Below are 7925 nucleotides of genomic sequence, written 5' to 3' on the forward strand. Positions count from 1 at the left end.
ATTCCATATTCTATACCCCACATTAGTTCTGCAGGAATATAAATAAAACATAAAAAACAGACAGTGTTGGAACTCTTTTAAGCAAAATAATATATTCCTCTATACACAATCATACAAAAAAATCCACCTTTTTTTGTATTTATTTTTACTCGCATATATATATATATATATATATATATATATATATACACACACATATATGTGTGTATGTGTGTGTATTTGGGTGTCTGTGTTTGTCCACCCATCGTTGCTTAACAACTGATGTTGATGTGTTCACATCCACATAACTTAGCAGTTTGGCAAAAGAGACCGATAGAATATGTACTAGGCTTACAAAGAATATGAAAGGCAAAGTCGACCTCAGCGGAATTTGAACTCAGAATGTAGAGACATATGAAATGCTGCTGAGCACTTTGCTAACGATTCTGCCAGCTCTCTGCCTTAATAATAATAATAATAATAATAATAATAATAATAATAATAATAATGATAATCCATTCTGCTATAAGCACAAGGCCTGAAATTTAGAGGAGGGGACTGGTTGATTACATTGACCCCAGTACTCAACTGGTACTTATTTTATTGACCCTGAAAGAATGAAAAGTAAATTCGACCTTGGTGAAATTTGAACTCAGAATGTAGAGACATATGAAATGCTACTGAGCACTTTGCTAACAATTCTGTCAGCTCTCTGCTTTAATCATAATAATAATAATAATAATAATGCTGTGAATAATAATAATACCAAGAAGTGGCCCTCCTGGATTCTGATTATAAATGATTGGAAGCATTCTTGGTATGAAAGGTGAATTACAGCAAATATTCTGCTCAATACCACAGAAATAAGGTAAAGGATGACTTGTCTGAGAAAATAACATTCTTTCACTGCTCTAGGGACCAATTCTGTAGGTTCTTACTCCATTCTAAACACTATGCAACATTTATTTTTGAAAGGAGTGGTTTTGTGATTGCAGCCCTCTTGTGAAATTCAACTTTGTACAGCTCCAGGCAAACAGTTTTTGTGGAAACTGGGTTCTCAAGGTGGTCATTAAGTTCTGCAGTAATTTTGGGAGCTGTACTTTTGTCATCCTTTCTAACATTTTGTGTAAAAGTCCGACAGTCCCTATCTGAAAGTTTTGGTTTTCTTCCAGAGTTTTGTTCCGACAAGGAGGTTTTTTCCCTCTTTTGTGAAATCTCTTCCCAAAGGTTAGAGTCTTTCGACTTTCTAAAAAGGGTCTTTTCTCAATCTTAACTCTTTGAGAAAAAAATCTTCTCTCCAAATATTATAACTGTATCAAGGAATTTCCAAAATACTCCAAATATATATATATATATAGTTAGAATTCTACCTATAATTAATTACTAGCCTGCTAGCCTTGGCTATGTCAAGATGGATTTTTATGCCACAATTATAATATGTCTATTCTACTGTAATTTTCTACATTTTTGTGCAGCTGAAGATTGCTCTCTACATATTGCATTTAATGTAATGCTCGCATTACTTAAATAAATGGAGTAGCATGAAACGTGCGTACTGCAGTCATCTTCAAAATCTGAGTTGCTTATTTTGATTTTATCTATATATATATATATAAAACATTATATATTTATATGTATATTAAACACACATAACAAACAATTCATATATTTTATATTTATATACATGTATACACAAATATGAAGCAGTCTTGAATATGATGTCCATACATTTTTTAAACATGCATACACATAAATATGTATTTTGCACATACTCACACACACACATGCACATTACAAACATGCATACACACATAGGTACACACAGGCATACAAAAACAGACATGACTAAATGCATGCACACATGCATGTATGCTCACACACACACACACACACATATTAATTACATATATACAAATGCACACACACGTGTGCACTGAAACACACAGATATTACACATATACAAATGCACACTCATGTATACACATGCACACACAAATACACAAAGACACACACACACATTAAACACATACATGCAAACCCTAGCAAATCATACACACATATTTTTCACATGCATACACATGTACATACATGCACACAAACACAGAGATATGCACATCTGAAAATATATATATGTGTATATATATATATATATATTCACACACATACTTCACACTTTTAGAAACTAACTCAAACTATTTTAAAAAGAATTAATTATATGTATATGACTGAATTCAGAGAATCTAAATTTATGCAAATTTATGAAAATTTATACAAATTTATGCAAATTTATGAAAATATATGCTCATAATGAGAAACAATAAGAAAAATTTCTAAGGGGTTCTTAAAAAAATATTTATCTTTTATAAACACTGAACCTTACGAAGGAGATGACAGAGGAGCAAGATATGTGGTGCATTGCTGTATTTGAGAAGACACGCCCACCACAACAGAATTGGAGTCTTAAAACCAAAGTACCATGTAAAATGCCTTGGTGGAAGTGCTGGTGCCACTGGTGCTAGTGTCATAAAAAAAGCACTGGTGCCATGTAAAAAAACACTGGTACTATGTTGGTGCCACTTAAAAAAGAAGTGGTGATGGTGCCATGTAAAAAGGCACCCAGTACACTCTGTGGAATGGTGAGTCTTAGGAAGGACACCCAGTCATGGAAACCATGCCAAAACAGACTCTGGAACCGGATGTGGCCCTCGGCCTGACCAGTTCCTGGTAAACCAGCCAATCCAAGCCAGCATGGAAAATGGATGATTATTATTATTATTATTATTATTACTATTATTTATTTTGGAGATGTACTTGCATAGCAAGCGACCTGATCTGAGATTGTGTGCTGGAACGAAAACAATTGCAGCGTGGAAGGTGTTTATAAGCCATTTAAGAAACACACAAAAACCGTTAGATTCACTTCAACATTTAAATTTAATTTGCCAAAATATTTTCGTCGCTTTGAGACTGCGGCCTGTTCACTGACAAAATTCCGCCCTGCACGAATTGGCTTATAAATGGCTTATAAAGACCTTCCATGCTGCAATTGTATTATTTATTTATTTATTTATTTATTTTTAAGTTTTATTTTTAACTTGCTTTGCGGGAGCAACTGTTTTATCGAAAGCGTATATCGTTGTTAAATGCTCAAAACACGAGACTAGAAAGCAACCAACAACTGATGATTGTGTCATTTGGCTAAAACCTCTTGGAGATGTTGCTCCAGCAGGGCCATAGTCTAATGACTGAAACAATTAAAAGATAAAAAACATGCATGTATGTATGTGGAATTGAACCAAAAATCTTATGATTACAATCCAAAATTTTTAATCTCATGACCAGACTTGTCCCCGTCATTCAGATTTCCATACAACAGAAATAGTAATAGCTGAATCACTCAAAGAGGCATACTGATGTCTATAGACATTTAACCTGTATTTTTTCAAATATTTGCATTAAAATACAACTCAGAAATATAATTTACATACGAATAGAACAACATGAAAGCATTTTATTGAATCAATATCGTTCCTTCCAAAAATATAATCAGCTTTAATGAAGGAAGTTTGTCAATTACAAAGGCTCAATATTTATTTTCTTTATAAATAAATATCCTGTGAATTAATATTAATATATGCGAGGTGGTCGTGGAGGCGCAATGGTTCAGTGGTTAGGGCAGCGGACTCGCGGTCATAGGATCGCGGCTTCGATTCCCAGACCGGGCGTTGTGAGTGTTTATTGAGCGAAAACATCTAAAGCACCACGAGGCTCCGGCAGGGGACAGTGGCAAACCCTGCTGTATTCTTCCACCACAACTTTCTCTCACTCTTACTTCCTGTTTCTGTTGTGCCTGTAATTCAAAGGGTCAGCCTTGTCACACTGTGTCACGCTGAATATCCTCGAGAACTACGTTAAGGGTACAAGTGTCTGTGGAGTGCTCATCCATTTGCACGTTAATTTCACGAACAGGCTGTTCTGTTGATCGGATCAACTGGAACCCTCGATGTCATAACCGACGGAGTGCCAACAACAACATATCGTATATGTTTATATGAAGCAGTGTGTTGAGTGACTTTACTGTGTTTTTTTAGCAAGTTGTGAAATTTGTGGTTTTGTGATTATGGATATGCCAACATGAAATTTTGCGTTAAACTTGGGAAGTCTACTACAGAGACATTGTGTATGCTTTGGCAAGTTTATGCCAATGAGTCAATGGGTTATACGCAATGCTTTGAGTGGCACATGTGCTTCAAGAGTGGAAGAATGTTCCTGGAAGATGATGAGCAATCTAGAAGACATGCCACAAGTGTCAACCCCGGAAATGTATTGTACATCGAGAATTCGTCCCTCAGAGCCAGACCATCAATTGAGAGTTTTATTGCAATGTTTTGAAGCATCTGCAGGAAGATGTTTGGCAAATGTGACCAGATCGGTGGAGCGTGAAAAATTGGATTCGTCACAATGACAATGCACCCTGTCATCAAGCTCTCCTCACTCGTGAGTTTCTTGCCAAAGACAACATGGCATCACTTCTGCCCCTGCACTTTTAGGTCCTGCAGGCTTCCATCTCTTCTCCAAGATGAAAATGCAACTAAAAGGCTACTGTTCTATATTTAAGAGATGAGGAATTATTTACATTATTTACATTATTTACATTTGTCGGATATTTGTCCTCATCTTGTTTGTTGTTAACACAACGTTTCGGCTGATATACCCTCCAGCCTTCATCAGGTGTCTTGGGGAAATTTCGAACCTGGGTTCTCATTCCCATCGATGTTACTATTATTATTATTATATTATTATTATTATTATTATTATTATTATTACTATTATTAATCAGGTCGCTGCCGTGAATCGAACTCGGAACCTTGGGGTTAGTAGCCCGCGCTCTTAACCACTACGCCATATGCCTGTGGGCAATTATGGGGTGAATTTTAAGGCTTATAAATCTATTATTTTTCTATCCTTCCTCAATACCGGTTCCCATATGCTATTCATAATATAATAATAATAATAGTAACATCGATAGGAATGAGAACCCAGGTTTGAAATTTCCCCAAGACACCTGACGAAGGCTGGAGGGTATATCAGCCGAAACGTTGTGTTAACAACAAACAAGATGAGGACGAATATCCGTCAAATGTAAATAATGTAAACAATGTAAAAGGCTACTGTTTTAACACTGTTGTCAACATCAAGAACAAATTGCACCGATGGCCCCTGAACAAATTGATGGCCCTTGTTTGTTGACAGCATGCCACGTGGTCCAAACAAATGAGGACGTATCTAGTGGAGGGTGGGGACTGGTTGTGATTATGTTCAACAGGTCACCCAGGGGGAGCTGGGAATATACTGACAAAGATCTGGTTGAGTTGACGGTTTATGTTGTTCAACTATATGACACATATGCTGGTATGAGTTAGACAGTTTCACAGGAACTGGCAAGGCCAGAGGACTGCACCAAGCCCTGCTGTCTATTTAGGTTTTGGGCTCTACTGCTGGATGCCCTTCCTAAAGCCAACCACTTTACAGAATGTGCTGGGTGTATTCTATGTGTCACCATTACGAGTGCCTTTTACAGGTCACTAGCATGGGTACCTTTTATCTGTCACCAGCACAGGTGCCTGTTACATATCACCAGAAGAAATGCCATTCACATGTCACTGGCACATGTGCCTTTTATGTTTCACTGGCACAGGTACCTCTTATTTGTCACCAGCATAAACGCCTCTCATGCATCACTGGCGCTTTTCACCAGCATAGTTGCCTTTTATGTGTCACCAACATGGGTGCCTGTTACACATCACTGGCACAGGTGCCTTTTACGTGTCCCTATCACAGATATCTTTCACGTGCCTGTAACACTGTCCATGACTACAATGTTACTTAGCTAGACGTGTCTTCTCAAGCGCAGCAAATCACCAGAAGTCTCAATCACACGGATTTGGTCAGCTCGGGCCCATTGTAGAAGACATATCAAAGATGCCATGCCATAGGATTGAACCCAGATTACATGATTACAAAGCATGCTTCTTAACAATACAACTATGTCTCATTAATAAGTTTTCATTAAAAAATTAATTTTTGAATTCAGTCAATTCTAATATAGCTCTAACATAAATAGGATATTAAATTAAATAATTAACTGGATAATTATTTAATTGATTAAATAAATTACTTAATAAACAATAAATAAATACATAGAATATATAGGAACGTTTTGTTTCTTATATATTTAGGCCACACCCATTTATTAATAATTAATCACGCCTCATCAATTGCTAGCCAATCATAATGCAACAGCTGTCCTTGTCATCAATCAATCACAAAACAAATGTAAATTCTTTGATTTGGCAAATAGCATTATAAGCCCTGGAGGTGGGTGTGCAAGTGGTTGCAAGTTAAGCTAGAAATAGCAGTCAAATCTCCTTCGAATCACATCAACATTTCCTAAATGCTTGAAGGATACATATGCTAATATAATCCTAAATATGTTATGATTAAGAAAAACAGACATGATGGTTATGGCTGGAGGGTCTAGAGAATGAGCTCTGATTTGCAAGTTAAGGGAGAAGAAGAAGAATAACTACTGGAATCAAAAGTGCTGAAGAGAAATAGCAGTTATATTTCCCTCAAATGACATACGTCTAGCTTAAAATGTGAACAAATTCAATAAGGTAGTCTCAGAAAAAAGATAAAGACCCCTTCGGTCAAGAATAAACATAGGATTGCACCCAGAAAGTTCCCCTCTAAGGCACAAGTCCAGACAAGGTTGTTTATGGAAGACCAGCAGTTGACCATACATAGCGGCCTCACCTTTCCATGCTGTTAAAGACACGCTTTGGTCATGAATGACCATGGGATTGCACCTAGAAAGTTCTCCTCTGAGACACAAGTCCAGACAAGGTTGTTTATGGAAGACCAGCAATTTCCCATGCATATCAGCGTTCCCTTTCCATGCCATTATATGTAAATAGGGTAAAGGGTAAAGACCCCTTCGGTCATGAATGACCATGGGATTGCACCTAGAAAGTTCCCCTCCAAGGCAGAAGTTTGGGCAAGTTTGTTTGTAGAAGACCAGCAGTCGCCCATGCATACCAGCCTCCCCTCTTCAAGTCACTGATGTTATCCAAGGGAAAGGCAAAGGGGCCGATACAGCTTGGCACCAGTGATGCTGCAACCCATTTCTACACATGAGTGAACTGGAGCAATGTGAAATAAAGTGTCTTGCTCAAGAATACAACACAGATCCCAGTCCAGGAATCAAACTCACTACCTCATGATTGTGAACCTGATGCTCTAGCCACTGAGCCTTGTGCCTTCAAAAAAAATCAAAATCAAACATGGAATGATCAGAGCTGGAACATCATTGATCATAGGTCTGTCTGGATCAGGACTGACCCGGGGTTAAACAACAACAACTATAGCCACTAATACTAACTACTTTACTATGCATTACATAATGTAGTCCTATGTCTCACATACCAGTGTTCTGACTTCAAATAGAACAGATCTTGTGCCCAGAGCTTGAAGACTGTTTGATGACACAAGGAATACCTAAAAATGAAACTTGCCACATGTCTTTGGTATATAATTACTATATAAAAGTCACATAATGATTATAATACATACATGAAACCGGTCAAGTGAATAAACATCTTTAAAACTGCATTTTCAAACCTTCTTTCATATATATTTCCACTCGTGCTGTATCTTACAACTTTACTTTGTTATATATATATATATATATATATATACACACATAACAGGCTTCTTTCAGTTTCCGTCTTATAAATTGACGCACAAGGTGCCACACAGTGGTACTGAACCCAGGAGCATGTGGTTGCGGATCAAGCTCCCTACCACACATCTACGCCTACACTTGAGTGTATGTATGTATGTATATATATATATATATATATATATATATATATATATATATATAT

At 36.9% G+C, this 7925-nt stretch overlaps 1 long non-coding RNA gene across 1 annotated transcript in view; it reads right to left on the reverse strand.

Annotated features, from left to right (window-relative positions):
• LOC128251261 (uncharacterized) overlaps positions 1 to 7925 on the reverse strand; it is a 52115-nt gene that overhangs the window by 27729 nt on the left and 16461 nt on the right. The window lies entirely within an intron of this gene.

This window comes from Octopus bimaculoides, chromosome 29, assembly GCF_001194135.2.
Source record: "Octopus bimaculoides isolate UCB-OBI-ISO-001 chromosome 29, ASM119413v2, whole genome shotgun sequence".
Taxonomy (NCBI): Eukaryota; Metazoa; Mollusca; class Cephalopoda; order Octopoda; family Octopodidae; genus Octopus; species Octopus bimaculoides.